The 22,261-nt window shown below is 40.5% G+C and overlaps 1 long non-coding RNA gene across 3 annotated transcripts in view; it reads left to right on the top strand.

The window, feature by feature from the left end:
• Positions 1-21,062, top strand: part of LOC106038607 (uncharacterized) — a 45,247-nt gene extending 24,185 nt beyond the window's left edge. The window contains exons 3-7 of one of the 3 annotated variants that reach the window (XR_010834823.1): positions 11,187-11,300; positions 12,979-13,082; positions 14,293-14,380; positions 18,069-18,324; positions 18,644-21,062. This is a non-coding gene — a long non-coding RNA (uncharacterized lncRNA). Of the gene's footprint in view, positions 1-11,186; positions 11,301-12,978; positions 13,083-14,292; positions 14,381-18,068 lie in introns of all 3 variants that reach the window. The other 2 variants (XR_010834822.1, XR_007165814.2) reach the window with 2 other exon arrangements.
• Positions 21,063-22,261: the final 1,199 nt, after the last annotated feature.

The raw sequence follows: 22,261 nt of genomic DNA, 5'->3' as shown, positions 1-22,261 counted from the left end.
AACTGCTTTTAATCAAAAACAATTTAAAACCAGGACCATTTTTTAGTGTAATAAAACCCAAGTAATTTCAAAAACTTCTGTTATTTCTTCTATACAAATAACTGTAAAGTACTAAGGCTTATGCCTTTGTTTTTCTGGCATTCAAGCCTATACGTTTTCCAAGGCATCTTTAAGGTAAATGCAGGACTTCTAACCACCTGCGGTTTGGAGGATTTGGGGTGCTGCCTGTTGGGGAGTTCAAGCATCTCTTTAAACCTGTGCCTCCTAGAGTGCCTTTTTTTTTTTTTTTTTTTTAGTCTGAAAGAGTAGTCTTAGACTATTATTTCCTTGAATATCTTCCAGTAAGAAGACCATTGCAGAGAGATCTTCCATGAAACAACATCCCTGAGTGCAGTGGGAGCATGGATTTTGCTGCTCAATTTCCCTTTGGTTTCTTCCTGCAGGGCAGTTCAGTGTTTGTGTAAATTGTTTCCCATATCCTAGATGTACAGTGCATAACCATCCACAGCAGCAAAGCAGTGTCTGTGGAACAGAATCAGCACAGTCTGCTGCTGTGAAATGCCGGCAGTGTTTGGTCACATTTTGAACAGTTTTAAGATGTTTCAATGTAATGAGTAGGTCTCATCTGCAGAGACCAAGACAGATCAGGAACCTCTGAATAAGGAGAATTCATTGATGTTGCAAGGTACTGCTGTTTTGTTTTCATTTGTTTTGCCTCAGATCTTGACCAAACCAGAAATCCTGAAACGTAATCCAACTGAAATGGAGTCTGTAATAGTACACCCTCCTTAATATCTCAGGTTGTTTCTCTTCGCAGGACTAGGGAGAAGGAACAAAACTGCAGTCTGTGCATTGTGGAGACATCCTCAGTGGCCTCTCCGCATGGACTGGGCAGCAGCTATTCCCCTGATGAAAGCAGCAGAGCCCAGCTTCAATGTGCCAGGGCTCAAGAGGGACAAAAGTTCCTCTCGTAGTGGGGAGTGATCAGTTCCACCAGTGGGGATTCGTGAGAGGAGGGAATTCTCGGCCTGCCCATCACCACGACCAGCTTCTGGTGGTGTTGACCACGGTTTTGTGAGCACAAATACAGTTGCCTGCATTAATCATACTTTGCACTGAAAGCTTAATTTAACGGGCTTTGAAGCAAAATGTTTCCAACAGCTCTATGTGTTTCTCTGTCTAGGCAAAAAGTTTGAGCACACTTTTTTCCCCCTCACGGAGAGTGCTTTCTCTTTTCCAGCTGTCAAAACATAAGGGTCATTTGAGTATTCTTGTCAAGTTTTCCAGATGCTTGTTTTGAATTGATGGGTTTGAACAGGAGCAATTTGTTATACTGGCACTTTCCCCCTCCAACAGCACAAAGAGTCAGCCCTTTGCAGATACATTATCATCTCATTCCCTGAAGAAGCCGCTCGTCTTAAGATAGAGTGAATGGGAAGATTTTAGGTCTGAACCAAAGGTCAAACCTGACTGATGGCTGCAAAAGGGAGTGGGGATGTGTAGACTTGCCTGGGTGGTAGATATTTATTGCATGCATACGTGTGCAGATAACGCTAGATGGATTATTTGTCACTTTGGCTCAAGTATGTTTCTTCCTCTGGTTTGGAAATATTTTTAAGTGGTTGGAAGGAAGCTTTAATATCAAAGCATAAGCAATGCAGTGAGGTATAGAGTGTTTGTTCAAGTCTTCTATTATTTTTGGTTGCAACTTGCAAAAGTCCCAGCTTGTAAAACAGGGGATGTAAATCTGTTTTCCACATATGCTTTCATTCAGCATCTTATGGGATTACTCCCCAGTACTCACTGAGTTTAACTGTGCTACTGATGGAGAAGTGAAGGGTATGTTCAGTGCTGCTGGCCAGGCATCACTGTGGTGGAGGAAGGACCACAGTGGCTGAGCGGAAGGGAAGGGGTGGCAGGACATGAGGAGAGCTATGTACTGAAATGACTCTTTCATGGCAAGCTTGTCTGGTCTAGAGGATTTCCATGTGTGGAGAAAAAGGAGCTCCATTAGTACGGAATGCTGCATGCAGATGTAAAAGATACAGAGTTGCAGCAGAGCTGCTATTTAGACCCAAAAGAAAATAAATAGAAAAAAAAATTAGGCCTCATTCGAAAGAGTCATACCAGGTACATGACCTGTGCTGGGACCGAACCTTCAGATTCATATAAGTAGTGCATTAACTAACTGAGGAGTCTGCAAACTCCTGCTGAGAAATTTGGTGTCAGACTTGTTGGTGATTATACAGATAATTAAGGCGTTATACAAATGTTTCAAGTGATTATTAGGTCAGCTACACTGCAAGAAGGTTCATTGCAGCTGAGGGTAAAAGGAAATGTTGTGTATGGCATTTCCATCCTGCTTCACCTTTTTTTGACCAGAGATTTTTGACTAACGCCAAGTACATTCAAGTGGAAATAGTTTTACAGGCATAACGGTAGGATAAAAACTTGGAAATGAATGCTATGCTTATATTCCAAATGTGTTACAGGTCACATCACTTAAGGAGGAGTCAGAGCGTCTGTCACTCAAATAAGTGATAAATTCAATTGCATCTCTATCTTCATAGTAAGGTTCATGCTTGCTATCTACGAGGATTTACTCCTGGCATCTCATCAGTTTGTGACATTTTCTACGAGGGTCAGTGTGTATGTGTATTTTCAAATAAATAAACATAGGTAAAGGTCAAAGTAGATGGTCCAGAAGCTGTGAATTCACTGGATTAGCTCTTCTGAAAGCTGACAAAGCCATAATACAAAGAATCTGTAGTAATGCTTATGGTTTTTGGCTAAGTTTCCTGATGTCATGAAGCCACCTGTTTTCACTAATGTTCATACACCCTGAAATGCAGCAGGATGGGCTGGGCCAAGACCTGCAGTAGGACAAGAAAGCAGCCACTGAGCAGCAACTACAGGGTAGATTTCCAGTTGCATGCAAGGTGGAAACAAGTTTCCATCTTCCCTTGGAGACAACCTCAGCATTTTTCTTCTGTTTTGATCATTTTCTGTACTAATTTCCATCTCTGATACAAAGTCTGATTCAGAGCCTGTGGAAACCTTTCTAGTACTTGTGGTGACCTTAGATTAGACATTACTTGCATGTGTTTATCAGGAAAAAAGCTTATGAAGATTAAATTGGTGCCAAGATTAGCTGATTAGCTGAACAGGTTTTCACTCCAGTATTTACTGAAACCTCTCAAACTACCTGTACAGCATTTAAACAAGGGACAAGCTAACACAGTTCCTAATCCATTTTGGAACAGAGTGCATTTCTATTCTTCTTTCCTGCATATGGGGATTTTTCTGTTCCATTGTTACCTTATCACTAAATATGTGTCCATACTGTTCATTATATTTGTGTTGCAGTCTGATCTTGGGTAATAATTTTTGAGTTGCATTTGAAACAAGAGGTAACTGACCTACCAGGCCTGGAAATGACTGTGGACATGAAAAGGATTGTTTTTCCAAACAGTCCAAACTGAACAGACTTAACCTAGCTACGAGGAATGTGACAGCCCTTTAATTCTGGTGCTTGTAATGAGCTGGCTCTCTGACATCTACTCAATTGGATAGATATACTAAAAAATGAAAGTAGCTTTCCTGAGGTCATGATGACTTATTTAAAGATGGTCCTACTAAGAAGGTTGTAAAAGTGGCCTGGGAGGTGGTAACGTTAGCTCTTTTGGACTATTGCACAGCCACATTTATCCTTTAATGATTCCTGTGTTTTCCAAACCTGTGTGCACTTAATATTACTTAACAGATATGGGAGTGTTCACCGGACATTTATTCAGCAAATAAAATATTTTTAATAGCTGTGGTATAAAACTTTAAGCAAATGAGTTTCCCCAATAATATTCTCTTCTACAAAGTAGATATTCTCAAATAGTGCACATTAAATTTTTGACTACAGATATCACCTTTAATGTATGCTTCGGCGGCTGCTGGGGGCTGAAAAAAATCATTACTAATTGATATGCCTTAATGGCCTGAGAGCTTTCAGAGCTGGATGAGCCCAAGAGAAACGCTGAGAGGTAGATATTTGATTCTAATTATGCCTGAGTAGGTACAAGCAAAAAGTAGAACCATCATGACAGTTATATCATTGTCAAATTGCTATACCTCAGGTTTTCTACTAATTTGACACAATTACAAAACATTGCTTCAATGAACCCATGAAAGGCGAAGTTAGATAAAGGATGGAAGCATAAAAAAAGAAGTCTCTGCTGGTATCTGTATTTGCTAAGACAGCCACTGGAGAGAAGAGGGGTCTGGGATTTGTAAACGATCTGCTAATTAGCTCGTGGCTTTATTTTATTCCATCCCATGTCCTGAACATCTAGTATGTTTTTAAGAATACAGCAGCTATGAAATTCTCGTCTAGCTGTGATGCTGTAGCAGGTGTGCAGTGGGTGCATTTGTTTCCCATCCTGGCTGCACTGATCCCTGTCACCTAACGCTGCGCTCCACACACCATGCACTGAATGTGAGTGATGGTGAACAATTAACCAAATATTTCTGGTTACTTTTTTTGGGTGTGAACCATTGCTATTTGTAGCCTAGGCTAGATCCCAAGTTATCACAGTTCTCTCATTTACTGAAGAGTTTCTAACAGTCATCAAAGGTAGGTTCTGCTTATTTGCCCCTTGCTGAGAGGGGAACAGGAGTGGCATTTTCAGGGAGAAGTGGGTTTTAATTGGGGGTCTGCTTTGGCATCAGGGTTCAGGATGTGTGGCTTTTATCCTGTTTTCCACCTTTAGTAATTGATGAGACTTAACGGGAAAAAAAAAGAATATCATTTCTAGTAAATACATACCCTGTGTATGTGAGTGAAACAGGATCAATACATAACCTTCTTTTCTACCTATTTTTATTATTTGCAAAATATAATTGTATTTTATTCAGCAGTAAATGCTGCTTTCCTTTAGGAATGTCTTCAGACGACTCAGAGACTCATTATACAGAGCTAACAAGTCCTGCTTATGCTGTGAAACTGCTGGATCCTGGAAAGGTCTTTTGTAGGCAGAAGTGATGGTGATTAAGAAAAGGATTAAAGAAATTTAGGAAGCAGTATGCAAAAAAATCAGATAGGAAAGAAGAGTCAGAATATACTTTCTTAACTATTGTTTTGATTGTAGGATAAGCAAAGACCAAAGGAAAGGGCCTGATGGAGAGAGAGAGAGAGAGAGAGAGAGAGAGAAATGGATGTTCAGAGCAGGATACTGAATGTGCTAGAGGATTATATGACCTCAGGGCAAGGAAAATACAGATTATTTTTGTCTGGATCTGGTAATACTCATGCTGCCTAAATCCAAAGGCTTATGTAACTATCTAAATCCAGATTAATTGTGTTCAGAATTCTTCACGAAACAACAAAAAACATTGTCTGTTTAATGCCTGTTTGCTCTCACTGAGAGAGCAAACTGAACAGAGATTTTATCTTATGAAACATAGAGTGGAAGGACATAATCAATAGGTTAGTTTTGTAAACTTAAATCTGATTTATGTGCATTCATGAGAAAGCCCAGAGGGCCAATTTCCTTGTAGATTTAGGAAGTTGCACTATGAGAAATGGTGAGACTCTTTGAAATTTGTCTTGAAATGCCACTTTATGCGGGAATCAATTTCCCCAACTGAGGTAGAGGAGACTTTTGGAATTCTAGGAAATTTCTCCCCTGCTGTGACTTGGGTGTTATGGATTGCCAGAGAAGAGGAATCTGCCACTAAAGGCGACTTTATGGTGTTTTACAATGAAATTGGGCACCTCAAAAGAGGAGAGGAGTGAGTAGGTGGACCTTGGTGGTGGACCTTGTACCTGTGTGCTTGGGAAGCAAAAATGAGTGTTTGTGTGGGCTCTCCTGATATTTGATCATGAGAGGAAAGCTGCATTTACAAGGAAGGTATCACACACTGAGCATCTATGGTTGTTCACCTTAAAAAGTATCTGCAAGGGATCCAAACTGGTGTACAGGAGAGTTTAATACAGTGATAGGTGCAGATTTGTAGACTACTCTGTGTGTTTCTGCAACACCTTTAATACCTTCTTGTTAAATTCTGTATCATGGATGATCAAAAGAATACTTCTGATAAATTAATGACACGGTGGTGATAGATCTCAGTTCCATCATGTTCTTTGTGGAGGAAGACGAGATGACTAAGACAAGCAATGTTCTCTACAGGGTGAGTGGGAACAGGCTTCTCTGTTGGTGTAGACTTACCTACATGCCTGAGAAGCTGATGTTGTCCTATTTGTTGACTTAGTACAATTTACACTTGTCCTGGGTGGGTGTAAATATAAGAAAAAAAAAAAAAAGAATGCAGAAAATCAGGGTTGTTGCCTTCTGGTTAAGATACTTTGCAGTGATTTTTAATGTTTTGGTGTGGATTTACTGATATCTTGTCCTGTTTCTGGCATTTATTGACTTGCTTGTGTTCACTGAATCCAATTTACAGCACTTCATGTGGCCAGAACATAGCAGTAAATCTAGTGCATTAAATCAGTGAGTTGGATTTTGTTCCTTATTAAACCAACAAATCCGGATTAATTCTGGTTTTTGAAAGTGTTTATATTAAACAAAAGACCAGTTAGCCCCGTATCTAGAAAATGTCTTTTGATTGCTTGTATAAATGGAGACCTTTTCTCTCCCAAAGGCCAGCTAGAATGTGTCCTGCAGAATATGTGTGTGTGTGTATACATACATTTCTCTCCCTCTCTCAGATGGATATTATTATAACTGTTGTAGCCAAATTCTTTCAGTAACTGCTCTAGATTTTTTTTTATTATGGTCTACGTGGATTAGAAAGTGATGGAAAGCTTCATTGTCATAGCACCACATTGATATGTGGCCATCCCTCTGTTTTTCAAATCACATAAGCTTTTTTTTTTTCCCAAGTACAGTCTAGTTTGAGGTATTACCATTAAAAAAGAAAAAAAAAAAAGGAAAAAAAAATGATAAGGTTGTTGTGGATAGGAGTTGTGCTTGATGGTGTGGGTGGAGGTGTTTGAAGTGCTAATTTTTTTCCCTGGGATGCTGGTGTGACAGAGAAGGTGTCAAGTTTTTGATAACTGGGAACTGCAAAGCAAATGCGAATTTCAGTCTGTGTTTGGGTTGATTGTATCATTTTTACTGTCATCCCAGATTCTCCTCTTTCTTTCTTCATTCTGACATTCAGATGGTTTGCCAACAATTTACATTACGTGCCCTCTTGGGAGGGTGTCAGCTTTTGTTAAGATAGCTGCAGTGTGTGTGTAATGTGCTGATTTTCCTCTTTAAATTAGATACCCACCGCAAAACTAATTTCTGTTAATTGAGGCTATTTTTCAGTTGCAGTTTATTTTCGTAATGCAGGGAGAAACAAAACCTGTCTTTTATGGCTTGAAAAATGCTTTGTATTTGTCAAATGTTGCTCTGTCACATATTTGCTCTGTCAAATGTTATGTGTATGTAGCTACTCTGTTTACAACAATCTTCTAAATCACTTCTTCAGTGTTCAACCCATGTTGATCTTACTTCCCAAAATATTTGCTAAATGAAACATACTGTTTATAGAGAGTTGCTCCAAAACATGTGGATTCAATTTATTTCTGGGCAATTTGGAGCTTAGTTGCTTTCAGGAAACATAAAGTGTATAAAGCTCCCAAAGCCTGGGTGTGAATCAGTTGTTTCTAAAATCACTGTCAATATCAGCAGGGCAAGGTGGAAAAGCTGTTACTAAAAGCTGTATCCATATGATCTTTCCTAAGGAGCTATATGTAGAAAACCCTCTTTCAATCACTTAGGTACCATTAAGGTCATAAATATGGAGGTTACCTTAATGACACTGCACATTTTCTAGGGGAGATGGAGTAAGCCATTCATAGAAATATCTTGCCAACCATCTTGAACAGATCATCAGCCCATAATCTGGTTTGTCTGTCAGAGAGGAAAAATATAAACAAGGACCACGGGACAAACCTTTTTTGTATCGTAAGAACCTGTCTTAAATTCTACCAGTCACTTCTTGTCTTTAATCCTGTGTTGCTTGACTGCCTGGGAAGTGAAATTCTGCATGATGTGAAAGGGACCTGTTGGTTTAGTATTTGGTTGGTGTAGGTAGCTAACCTCTCCACAGGTCCAGGGAAGAATGGAGGAGATGTGTGTTAGCCCCTTTAAAAATAATTCTCACTGGGTGTATATGAAATACATGCATGAATTCTCACCAGGTATATATGAAATGTATGCATGTAACTGGGTAATACACAGCCTTTTCCCAGGATACCAAAGAAACTGAACTATGACAACAAATAAAACTCCCTTGCCAAGTTGAAGTCTCCTTCCATAGAAGAGTAAATCCTAAACTGAGCATTACTCCTAATGAGAAAATGGTGCTGAGTACAGACTTGTGTCACCACACCAAAGGGCAGAAGGGACAATACCATCTCCTGGTGAGTTAATACATTGATTTCCTTGGTAGGAGCCCATTAGATACTGCCTTGGCTGGGATGTGAAATCTGTGTCAAATATTGCCCCTGGAAAACTGTAAAAATAATTGGCGTTTTGTCTTGTGGACAACAAGACAGTGCATTGAGGTCACTGGCAAGATCAGTCCAGTGAAGGCAGATCAGGCACCCCAGAGGGTGGCAAACCTTCACCTGCTTTTGTGGGCTCAGCCCTATTGCTGCCTCACCTGCCAGCAAACTGTGGACCAGGCACGGAGCTGGACCAAGGGCTGCCACAGGAGGACTGCCTCTCCCTGAAAACAGAGGTACTAATGGTACGGAGCTGCACATGGGGTGGTACATCAACAGATAGGTAACGTACTTTGAGCCCTGCAGACCAAAAGATCTATTACAGTGATTTTTTTTTTAAAGGTTTTCAACAGAACATGTTTAATGTATACTATGGCATGGATTTTCCTGATGTTGCATTCTTTTCCTAAGAACTGATTGTCAAATTCTGCGTAAGGATGTTTGTCATTGCATGCAGCAAATACATACAGAAAGTCACAAATGTCATCACGCTGTTTTTTCCTTCAGTTGTGTATATTCTGGACATGCCTGCAGAGTGCCCACTAATTAGAGCAGAAAATGTTAAACTGATTATGATCATTATAGGTGAAAATGTCGTCTTCTGTCAGCTGCAGAAAAGATTAACTTCTTTTTAATAAATTTATTAAAGTTCTGCACAATTTCTTATGCTATTTACTTAATTATACATCACAATTAGGTAATTACATGTCATAACGTTGTGATTATGTGTATTTGCTTGAAATGTACAATTAGATGCAATTACACACTAAGAAAATGGGAAAAAAAATTTAAGGGCTAAGCTAGATAACTTGGAAAATTTGGAACCCATTAGCACTGAAACATTTACTCCATCTTGCCAAACAGGGAGGACAGATGTAGGTGGCTGTGATTCAAGGTGCTCCTCACTGACATGCAGTGACATGAAAATGTCTTGGCAAAAAAAAAAAATAAAATCCATTTACAAAGATATTCTGGAGACCGCGATTTGATTGTTTCATTATCTGCGTGTGAAAATTTAGGTACGATCTGAACAAGTCTCATCTTGCCCAGGAAAAAGAAAATATCCCTATGTACTCGTGGTGTTAGTAATATCATGCAGAGCCAAGATTGCAGAAACCAGGTGACATTTTTAAGCAATGTTAGTTTTTTCTTTCTTTAGTTCCACTTCTGTATCCTAACAGCCCCAAGGCTAGACGTTTTCCACAGCTCTGTGCAGCCCTGAACAACAGAGTTGCATTTTGTTCTTTCCTCCGCTGAAGCCTAGGATTTTCCCACAGGTACGAGTCTTCAGCTACTGGACGTTTGAGAAAAACATCCAGCATGATGCAGTTTGCACTAAACTTGTAAGGACTGGCTACTTGGTAGCTGTGTTGATAAATCATCCAAGTGAAACTTGGTTTATATTTTCATTTGATCACTGGTCTCTAGTCTCCTTCAGTTTTCTTGCTGTGTCTTTTCCCCCTTTATGGCAGCAGGACTGAGTCGAGAGCTATGGGATTAATAAAATGGTATTCACGTTGTTTGGCATCAACCTGTAATCCTTCTACTCATGCTCTTATTGCTGATATGCTTTAACCCTGTCACAGAAGGACCCACTGTACCAGCTGGATGGTAGCTCTTCAGTCCCTGCTTTTCCTGCAGATATATCATTTGTGCAGCAATGTGTAGAGAGGCTTAGTGCTTTTAAACACCGTGCATGGCCTTAATAATAGAAGTAGTTAAGGAAAAGCTCAGCCACAGACCTGTTTACTTTCTCCTGTGAAACTTTCCCCTTCCACAAGCCCTGGTGCCTTCTCTCGCAGGTGCAGAAGATGTGGACCTCAGGTCCAAACCGATGTAATTTGGTGATCTCTTTGGTCATGAGGGGCTTTGCTTTAACCTTGGTCTCTAAATGAAGGTTATATCAAACAGAGTCAGGCTTTGCAGAGGGTATTTAAAACCATTCAAAGGACTTCCAGAAATAGTCAAGAGAAGTGAAAAGCCAAGAAAAGAGTAAACCCTTATGTATGTCTGTTTTCTTACTGCTTTTTGAGCGTCTTGTGGGTGGTGTCTTTTATGCACTATAGGCCCCTTTACTTCTCTCTGCATCAACAGTTGGTGGATTTTTCTTTCAATTTGATGGAAATCTGCAAATACCATTCTTCTAGTTTGTCTATTCTCACCAAGTTCCTTTTCCCTCAGGGAATGATTCCCTCTTTGTTATCCCATCTCTGTCATGGTCCTTTCCCTCCCCCGAGCTCCACAGCTACTTGAGGAGTACTTTCATTAATACATTGCTTTCTCCATTTTCTTACTCTTTTCTGTTGACCAAGAACAAATTTTCCTGGGGCTGTCCTTGTTGTTTCCACAGAATAGGTCTGGAACAGGCAGGATACCGATCGCTGGAATAAAAAAAAACTAATTCTAACCAAAACACCGTGTTAAAAACTACTTGTATTTAGCCATAATTTACAGACCTCACACGCTTCCACTGTTATCAGCAATCTATTTATTATGATGAAATAAGTAGTATAAAAATTATTCTGCAAGAAAAATCTGTATTATTTTAATTATTTTCTAGGTTAGTTTTGATTACATTTGATCAGTGCTAGCTGCTTTGTAGTCGAATAATGTATTCCACAATTACATCCTCATTTTCTGTTTTCTAAAGGACTGAAACTGCTTTTTAAATCAACAGGAGACTAGAGAGAACAAAAAAATAAAGGACTGAACCCAACATCTGGAAAATTTTCTGCTATCTTGCCTTCATAAATAGGAAGCTCAGATACATATTCTTCTGATGGTTCCCATGGTGAGCACATCAATGTTTGTATCAAGAAAATCATCAACAGTGTTGAGCTGATGGATGTTCGAAACTTCAGTAGTTCAAAGCCTACCCAAACTTGCTAGATATGTCACAGCATAAAACCTGCACACAAAGTGATAGGCATTAAAGAGTTTTTTCAAGCCAGCTTTTATTGCCTTGCGACAACAAGAGTCTTAGAAACGCACTAGGACATGGCAGACATGTTCTAGTAAAAGACAATACATTTTATTAATATTGTGGAGTCCCCCCAAAATGAATTTCAACTGCTGTGGCTGTGCAGCAGAAGTGGGGAGGAGCTGGATAATGTGCCTAGTGCTTAAAATATTAGAAGAAGGAGGTGCCTGCCCCCAATCCCTTCAATGCTTAAAAATTATCTAAAGATGCCGCCGGCATCTCATTGAAGTGGAGGTGCTGGGAAATGTCTGAATGTGACATTTTACAATATTTTGCACAAACTGAACATGTGGTGCTGTTAATGATTCAGACTTGTATGTGTGCTTTGTATATGGATAAAGGAATTAACTGTGTTGTTAACTACATGGTAGAAGATGATCGTCAATAGGAAAATGAATGATTTCATCCTGAAGGAACTAGCTGAATGTTTATAAATGAGTAAGGTCCAAGCTACTGAAACAGTTCTGGGCTCTTTGATGAGCAAAATAATGCATTTACTGATGCACAGTGCAGTTTTTAATATACCTCTGGTACTTCCCAGAATAAGGAAACTTGCATGGCAATACAGTGCAAAGCCTTGAGTTTTGGATGAGTGTGGCCCCTGGTGCTGGAGAAAGGTTTTGGGGCCAGCAGGTATGGTCAATTGTGAGGCATGTGGGATTTGGAGTGGGACTTGGTCCCTGGAGACCTGGTGTGCTCCTGGGACAGAGATTCCTCGAGGTGGTGCAGACCCTCATGGAAGCAGCTGCCAACAGGCAGAAAAGCCACATGGATAAAACAGATTTTGCCTGGGTTGAGAATAGAGTGCTTCTAGCTTCTGAGACCAGGGATACTCCTTTTACCACCTACCCTGTGATTTTATAATTGTTTTACCCTTTGTCCTGTACTTTCTGAGCAACAGTGTTTTTCCCCATTTGTTTTCCAGCTCCTTTAGTTCCTCACTTAGACTGACCATTAATATTCTTATTGTTATAAGCACAGAAATCAAGGTAGTTCTTTAGAACATTGTCAGAATGCTCTTGCCTTGCTCTTCCAGAATAAGTCACAGGCTAGGTATGCTTCCAGCAATGGGGAGAAAGTGAAGCTATTCATAGCCAAGCACATCTCCATTTCAGAAGGACTGGAAGATGAAACAATTCATAATTTCCTTTCCTCTTCAGTGTTCTTCAAAGAGTTTGGAAGACTGTGATTTCTTGAACCTTTAAATTTAAGACAAAGAAATCATGTCTACAGCACAAGTTTAAAGTCTTTTCATCTCTCACAATTATTATTATTATTTTTAAGATCTATTCCTTTTCTCAGATCTGAGAAACTAATACTTAGCTGAGAATTCTTGTCTTGGCAAATGTGTCATGCTGTCTGCCAATTCTCTGTTCTAGGCAAAGCAATTTAGGATTTTATTTTTATTTTTTAAACATCAGCTCTGTTTCGGAAGTTTTGGATATTGTGTGTCCTATTTCAGATATTTCAGATTTCATTTTTTTTACAGATGCTACAGGGGCCTCAGATCCCAAGATCGTGGATGGAGTATTAAATGTTCAGCATCTGTGAAAAGTCAGGCATCACGGAGAATTTTGACCTTCTGACTCCCCAGTATGTATTTGAAACAAAAATGGGAGGTTGAAAAAAAATCTTTTTTTTTTTTCTTTTAAAAGTAGATTTTAGAGATTCCAGATAATCCTGTGGTGATTTATATGAAGTAGATATTTGTTCATCACTTTATGCATTATAGAAATAACAGCAGTGGAAATAACAATGAAATTTATCCTGGTGTTGTCTTGCAATAATATTGAGAATTGTATTTATTACCTCTGGCAAATGGCTGCATTCTGCACTTGTTTGGCTGACACAGGTATAATATGCAAGAAAAAAGGAAAGGACTCTTTCATTATTCTAGGACATTAGTTGAAAATCTCTTTTCCTAAGAGCTTGTAATGTACTTTTAAATAATCTATGCACGGCTATTGTGAGTCAATCAGAAAATCTTACGTTGTCCTGCTAAGTCCTGCACAACAAGATTTGTGCATCTTGAAGTCTAAATCAAAGGTTAATCCATACTTGGCTATTTGAGAGAGCTAAAACACCGTAATTCATTTTCATCATGGATTAAACCCGCTGAGCAGAGTAACCAGTATGTTACTGAAATCTGGTTTTTCTTTTCCATTAGCTCTGACAACACAAGGACCAGTGCGAGGTGTCAGGTGTTTTCAGCCGATTCTGGTTTGTGACATAAATGTTAAACAGGGCTCAGTGAGCACCTACGGGTTATTAGCACAAAGCCCAGTGTCAAGAATGGTGGGGTCTGTGCTCACTTAATTTACATGAGGATATTCAGGATCTATTTGTTGTCAGATTGCACTTCCATTTTCCCAAGAAATGTATGTTTGTGTTTAACATTTGTCTATAGGTGGCAGCAACTCCAATGCTTTTATAGGCTGCAATTAAACCCAGAAAGTTGTGCAAGGAAAGTTTAGTGGTTTGGTGTGCTCTGATTTCATTGCTGCCTCACCTCGGAGGCTGCAGTGGAGAGGTAGGGAAGCTATGTAAAAATTGAGTGATCTTTCAATTAACTGGAAAGCTTTTGTATCCTGAGCCAAAAGGCAATGACTTCTCTCTCTTCCATGACTTCTGATTAGCCTCAGCTGATAGGAGCATTTAAGCGTCTATTTATAACTTTATTCTCACTTGTGTTTGGAGTTAGATGGTAAAACTGTTAACGTGATAATATCAAGTGAATGCTGTTCAAATCTGAATTTTGATGTACTTGAGTATTTGTGCAAGTAATGCTCTGTCTTGACTTTAGTTTGGACTTGAAGCTAAGTAACCGAGAAGCAAAGATTAATGATCCCCCGCTGCCCTAAGCAGGATCGCCGAAGGCCTGCTGCTGGGAGGTGAGTGAGCACGTGTAGCCATGGAGCATAATAGGAAATGGGGCACAGTTCCTTTTTGCTTTTGAAACATATAAGTGGATAACGTTGAAAGCTGAAAGAAACTTTGGGGGATTGTAGCTGCTGTTGTCTTTATTGTCTGAAGAATTGAATTTAGCATCCGGACTCCATTGTGCCCAGCAGCGAACAACCGGGGGCACGTTCAGGCTCAGCAGTTTTGTGCTCAGCTGTTGGTGACCCAGTTCTGGTTGCTTTGGTCCTTTGAGTTTCTTCCTGCAAACATTCTGCTCTGCAAGGGGAGAGTATTGCTGCTGCCCAGCTTCAGTTGGCTGCCTTAAGGGGATGCCTACATAGTCAGTGGAGGAAGATGCTGTGGCTGTTTGGATAACTTACTCTGTTCTTAACCTCTCTAAAACATGTTAACTTGCTCCCTCCTCAGCCTTGCAACCTCCTCCAGAGCAGCATTGGGTGCTACAAGCACTCTTCTGTGAATGGAACTGAAATCCTGCTTTTATCTAAAAAAAAGCATGTCGTGGTCATGTTAAAATCCATCCTGATGCTGGAAAAACCCAAATCCTCACAATGCCCCTCCCAAAACGAATCACTGGGGAAACCGAAATAGTTTCTATTTGTCTGTGTTTAACTGTGCATCAGCTGGCAGCTATTTTCTCATCTGCCTGCCCAAAATGTTAAGTGCCTTCCGCATGGTAAGAGCTCTGTACGGCGGTGAGGAGCAGCTCGGCGCAGGCATGGACATAGGCAAAGGGTACCCGAGACCCCAGGAGCTTGCTGCTCCCATTGCTGGCTGGGGACACTGCTCACTGACTGGGGGCTGCGATCCTCGTGTTCTCTGAGGGTGATGTGGAAGATAGTGCACGACATGAAGGGCATGAGAGAAGGAGGCATCCTATATAGATTTATTTTAAAATTCCTCGTGGTTGCCTGAAGTTGCTAGGAAAGCAGATGGATAATGATAGCCCTGGGGACTTCTTTCCTGATTTTTCAATGAGATATTTTTTGACTGAAAGAGTTTAATATAGCATAGAAAATGTCACTTAACTACAACTTGTTGTTAGTACCCAATGAGACGGACCCAGGCTCTTAAATTAGCTGGCTAAAGGAGGTGCCAAAAGCTGTCATGCAGTGGAAAGGGCAGTTACGGGTGGCAGAGGCACCTTCTGTGGGGAAGGACAGAGCTGGTGAGGGAAAAGCATCTGCTCCGAGTGCCTCCCCAGTGCCCCAGCCCCATTGCCTCCTCTTCCTTGCTCTGCTGGGATGGAGAAGCTTGTGCCCATCTCTTGCTGCCCCTTCCTCTGGGCTCTGTCAGCATCATGGTGGCACTGTGCATGTGGCAGAGGGAAGGAAATACCCAATGGTGAAGTGAGCAGGGGTAGGCAGTGAGCAAGGACTTGCAGAGGCCCCCCTGAACTCTCCTGGGCAGGCAGGAGCTCACACACTGCGCTGGGGCCATAGCACATTGTCCCCAGACCTCTGCTGCCTGCCACGCATGCAGAGCAAGGCACAGATGGTCACACATGGCTTTATTTGAAGCTCCCATTGCTAAACCCCCATTAACCCTTCTGGATGGTGGTGCTGGGAACATCCAGTCCTCCAAATTGCCTGATTATGAGAGAGGACAGATATTAGACCTGAAAAATTCCCCTAGTCGTCAGTGTGACAGCAAAAGAGTGTGTTCAGACACTTAAAACCATCATATAGAATGGCAGACAGAGCTGACCAAGCTCCTTTCAGCCCTGCATGTGCTGATTTGTTTGCTGGCCACTTTGGTTTGCAAGCCCAATGACCATGAAGAGAGGTCTCTTTCTTTGAAGAGAGCTTGTCCAGCCACCTTCCTCATCTGATTTTCAGCTGTCTTAGCTCTACCACATCAGATGTTTAGTAATGGCAAGATAGGATCCCTTTAGACAAGATCTGAAAGTTCGCAGCTGTAGATAGCTGCGGGAAGTTTAAGCTCCATGCTGCACTAATACATATTTCAGATAAAACACAGAGGTTTTTGTGTGTGTGTGATGCACATACACCCTGTAGCCCCACAGCTGCACATATATATATGTTTAAGGGGGTTGTTACAAGCTGTATCAATGGTTGATGATGACAACTTGTTCCCCATGGTGATAGGATCCTGGGTTTTGGGGCCTGGAGCTGCCCCTGGCTGCGGGTCAGAGGCTGGAGCACACAAGCAGACCTCAGGTCCTTGCACCGTGCTTGGTGCCAGCAGTTGTGTCCGCTCCCGAGCAAACACAATTTTCCCTGTTCTGTCTCTTTCCCAGGTGTGGGATTGTTTGGCACTGTCATAACTTCACCTTGGTTTTGCTCAGCTGTTTGCCTTTACATTTGGCTATTTTCTGATTGCTCGTGTTTCATAGGTTACATGGAATACGAACAGGTTGAAGAGAATGACAGTTGGTTTTGCTTGCAAGTTTTCTCCTTTCTTCTTTCCAGGTTAAGCTGTAAACTTTTTGCCAGAAATGCCATCTTTTAGAAACCCCATATATTATTAGCACCATTTTGTTCCTGATAAACAAGAGCCACCATGCCTCAGCGAGGGAACAGGCCTGTTCCTCGGGAGCAGAATTGTTGCTAGCTGTGTTTCAGAGGGCATTAAAGCACAGCTGAGAATGGCACACAGCCTGGCAGAGAATAAACAAAGGATCCTCCTGACTCTGCATGAAAAGCATCCATTCACCAGAGCAGCAGACTGCTTGCCACATAAAGCACGCTTACTAATGGCCCTAGAAAGTATTTCCCCAGGGCTTTTTAATGGGACCTCTACACTTGGTGCCACAGCCCAATTTCCATTCATTTCCTCACCTGCTTGTGGAAACACAAACTAGAAATGTCAGAAATTTTCCTCCAGGGCTGTCACTCTCAGCCCTTCTGTGGGGACGCCTTTCTGATTCAGAGGTTAGGTCAATTAATGTTCGTATTGCCACTAATTGCATTGCCCCGAGAGCTACAAGAAAAATCAAGCGGGACGTAGCCACAATTATTCCAGGAGCTCTGTGTGACTCGGACAATTTGGAGCATCACAGTCGAGCAAGTTGCTTACCAGCCTTTCTGAGCACACATCCCTCAGATGGAGCGGATGTTGTGCTCTGAAGGAAGGTCATTTCGGTGTCCGGGGCTTGCACAGAGCAGTCCGCTGCTTTTCTGAACATCGAACCTAGAGAAACCCCATTCATTAGCAGCACAGCCGGCCCCAAGTAACAATGAGGAAGAATTTACGTGCCAGAATGGGCAAAATGGGAAGCATTGAAAGAGTGGCACGGGCTAATCCTGCTGCCATGCTGGTTATTAGCTATATTAAGGCTGCAGTCATTAAAGCTTTGGACTTCTTCTTCCAATTAGCTCCGAGTGCACTGGGCTTCATTAGTGCCCATGTCCAATAGATAATTGAGCTGTTTTCTTGCACCCAATCACACGACGTAGGAAAACCAAAGGAGAGTTATGAAAGCCGGATGAGTGCGCAGCATGTGAGATTTTTATAGGGAGGAATAATAGCTTCAGTTTTATTTGCCAGTTCATTGCTCAGGGGGAATGTATAGAAATACAGAATGAGCATCAACAAAATAGTGCAGGGAGCAGAAAGCCCTGGCTGTGGGTAATAACCTGTCTGTTGTGTTTTTCTTTTCCTTTTTTTTTTTTTTTTTTTTTAATGGTGAAATATCAGGACAGTCTAGTGCAAACCGGCCTTCTGATAATGCGCAGTTACGAGATAATAACATCTATTGGTGAAGAGAAGCCAAGAGCCCAGGACAACTTCTCTCCAGTGCAAGCAATTTGTCTGAGGCACCAGCGCAGTCAGAGATAAACAGGATGATCAGGATAAAGGATGAAAGACCAGAATTAAGAAGAAGAAGAAGAAGAAGAAAAAAAAGTGATATTATGGGTCTGAAATAAAGAAACTGTTGATAGGAAAAAATCAGGTATTTTTTTTTCTCCTTAAGATCAGGCAATCTTTACTTGCAGTGTTGTAAAGCAGGGAGTTGTCATCTACGTGGCAAAGGGTTATGATGATCTGACTGAAGACAAATTTGTCTGGGGACAAACAGGGATGCACATGAATATAAAGCAGAGGGAAACATTTTCAGACTCTTATTAAGAAAAACTTCCAACTTAAAATACAGAGAGTGCTGTAGGGACTTCCAGAATCTTGTACTATTTGTAATCTCGCCTTTGAATCACTCACTGGAAGATTTTTAGTGACTTTATAATACTGTTTCTCTCCATCTCTCTCTTGTACAGAGACAGCTGGATGTGCACACACTCTTTCCTATCCACCTAAATACTCCAGACCTGCTTCCCAACTCCTTTCCCGGAGAGGTAAATGTACAAACAGGGGAAGGATATTTATGGTCATTGTCAAACTTGGAACAAATTGGGAAACTGAGATACCTTCAGTGGAGTACAAACATGAAAATGTGAGTTGCAGACACTGCTTTGCTGGACATATCTCATAACCCACGGCCATTCACCAAATGCCAAGGCCATTAGCCAAAGGCAGCTATTTAAGCATTTCAGTTTCTCCAAGTAAAAGGATCACAGTCATTTTCCTAATAGTAAAATGTGCAAATGTAGACTTAGATGATCATTTGGAAGAATGAACATTTTTAAAAAGCTAGAAATAAATTTCATCAATCTAATTGTTCTTTGTAAGAAAAATATCTGTAGTAAAAGATCTGGATAGCCATCAGCTCAGTAAGGTATGAATTACTGGTCTGCTTCAGCACCTCTTATTCTCATAACAGGACTTCACTGAAAATGTCCTTGTGGTTTGCAGTTTTAAGCCACAGGCCCAGGAGCTCCTGAAGCATGCTGTGAGCAAACAGCCCAACGCTGCAGGCATCCCTGGAGCCTTGTTTGTACCTCAGCCTGGACGGGGGGTTCCTGATCATTCCAACAGAGGTAGGCGGCTCAGATGTGTCTTGGAAAGTGAGTCAGGAGATGAAAAGGTTCTCAAATATTTGGCTGTTCTAAATTTCAGTTAGAGTGGGAGCCGTCCCCCTCCTTGCTGCTGCTGGACGTGCTCCAGACTGCAGGATTCCTGCTGCCCCATGTCCCTCTGCAGAGGCCAGGGCACTTTGTACAGTTATCTATTTGTAGATTGGGGTTAAATAAGGATCTTGGCTATAACCTGAGTAGATTTAGCTGTTTTTTTTTTTTCTTATATCATTTCCTTGTATTTCAAAGAGGAAAATATATTTATATTCTATATCTGAAAATTCGAGATTAAATTGTGCAAATGGCTCTTCACACTTGACAAAAGACCTACAGGGTAATGTAGTAAAGCTTAATATTAACAAAATTACCACAAATTGTGCTAAGAGCATCGTAACTTCAACTAATGTAAAAATAAGTGAGGGATTTCTGGAAAGAAAAATCAGTGCTTATCTGGAAAAACTAAATGTAAGGAATATATAAGGAAATAAAAACAAAGGGCTTCTTCTGACATTGTCTCACCCTTTTAACGTGATATGACTTTATTATGCATTACAGATAATAAAAGTCTTTGCTATTCCAAAGTGAAGTTTGTTTTTAAAAATACAAATTAAAAAAATAAAAATGTTTGTGTGGTTCCCAAACCCACTGAATTATCTTTTTATCCTTGTGAATTGTTAACTCTTTTATGGCTTTGGTCTAGGTTTCTGTTTCATAGAGCTCTGAAACCCAGAAGTGAGTTCATGCTAGCTCCAGTGTTAGCCTGCTTGGTAGTAAAAAAGGGAAATGAGACTTTTAAAATCTGTTATGGCAATGTAAATCCAGAGGCATAGGATTGAAATCAGTGATATTTTTCAAGGCTTAAATTAGCCTAAATAAGGCCAGAATTTTCCTCCTCGCTTTCATGTACAAGTGAAACACAAGTCCTTCCAGGAGTCCTTACTGCTGCTTGCCTTCTGTCCTAAAAGTTGCTGTTGTGAGCAGCCATAAAGAGTGAGTAGCTCGTTGTTTAATTATTTAATGATTTAAGGCATAAAATTAGAGAGAAAAACTAAAATAAAAAGGCCAGTTGGTGCTTTGCTGCACTGACTGTAGTGTAACAGTCATACATCCATACATGCCTCAGTGAAAATATTTCTCTGTATGGCTTGTGTAAGTGCGTTGAAGTGTTTTGTTTGGATCAGTCCTGAGAAGAGGAAAACCCAAATAACCCAAAACAAGTTTAGAAGCAGTCTGAAACCACACCACAGAAGGGTGGCCCAGAGAAGCCTCTCATTACTTTTTAATGTTCCTGAGTTAAAAATTAATAATTAATCTTTAAGAACTGTTTACTTCAATACACACACGACTTGAGAGCGTAAACTTCTAATTTGAGTTAGAAGATGTCCTTAGAGTGTAATAGGAACTCAGTACTAGCATTAAAGGGAAATATATGACAGACAGGAAAAAGCTTTGGATTTGTTAGTCATGAAGCTAAGAAAAGAGTTGCTCCGTAAGACGTGCTGAGAACGAGGTGAAATAGGTATTAGTTATGCGTAGTACCGTAAAATTCACTGTTTCTGTTCTACCTTTCAATGGAAGGAAAAGCCTTCACCTCTGCTTGTCAGAACGAGTTTCATGCAGCATGGAAAAGGTCATCTCTCCTTGAGAAAAGGAACATTTCCCACCATCTAGTGAGGGCCATGCTGAAAGTGAAACACAGATAAAACAGGTCTGTTTGTTTGCCCCAGAGTTTGTCAGAGAAGACCTTGCACTGGCTGCTTGGCACCTTTACATGCAGGCACAAAGAATATTAAAAATAAAACAAACCCTCCTAACAGATGTTTTGTCTAGTGATAACTCTGGTTTTTATGCCGTGCAATACATATATATTTGGTATTAGCAATTCAAATAGGAATTGGCTTTTACGTTACAGACAGGTGCTGGCATATAAGAGGAGAGGATGTACTTGCTTAGAAAAGAGTATGCAGCATCTTTTGAAGGAGGTGGCTTTGGTAACATTATTCCTGCATGGCCCTGAAATCCTAGAATTTTTGTCTTTGGAGAAATTTGCCACTGGTATGAGCAAAATGGATCAAAATATCTTAGATTTTTTTCTGCACATTGGAGTCCAAACTGAGAGGTTGGCTATGGGCTATCTCTGCACTGAACCATTTAAAATTCACTTTAATGATCAAAACAAACACTTCCTTCACCACTCCTAAGATGAAGTCTCATCTTTTTAAACCATGATGAGTACTTCAACAGTAGGATCAGACCCTGCTAAATTGTTGGCATCTGTGAATTTAAGGCACTGTTGAAGCTTTCAGCTTTATCCCCTAAAGGGGTCTCATCTTGCACCCCTCGTACACTGAGCATTTTCACTGAAAACCATGTCACAATTGAGGTATAAAACACAGCAAGTCATGTATCTGGATTACCAGATAAATCTTTTTGGCTTGTATTTACTAATACTATTTAGCCATAGCAATGAGGCAAAGGGACACCAATAATTGCAAACTTGAAAGTTTTCCATTTTGAAAAGGCATTTCTATCAGGCAGGCTGGTAGAAAAATATTAATCAGTTAGGACCTTCCCGGGAATTTATTAAGTTTTACATAAGCTGTTATTTCTGCCTAATTATATTATGAATAAACAGCTGCAATGGAGGGATTCAGTCTTCTGAATAAGCACATAACTACATTGTTCACTGTTTTCTGGTCTTTGACAGCTTAGTAGTTAAACTAGATGAACACGGAGTATAGTACATGAAAATGGATTAGAAAGAAATTGATAATGCAGCACATTTTCTCCACTTCCTTCTAAAACGCTTAGAGAAAAACAATCAGTTCTAAAAAACTCTGCCCATGTATTAGTTAATCAATATGAATGTTCAGCCTGCTCCAAGATATTTTAACGCCTGTCAAAGCTAACTCACCAGTGATT

This window comes from Anser cygnoides, chromosome 13 (genome assembly GCF_040182565.1).
Source record: "Anser cygnoides isolate HZ-2024a breed goose chromosome 13, Taihu_goose_T2T_genome, whole genome shotgun sequence".
In the NCBI taxonomy this organism is placed as follows: domain Eukaryota; kingdom Metazoa; phylum Chordata; class Aves; order Anseriformes; family Anatidae; genus Anser; species Anser cygnoides.
Note: the sequence above shows the minus strand (reverse complement) of the source record. Positions and strands in the feature narration are given on the sequence as shown.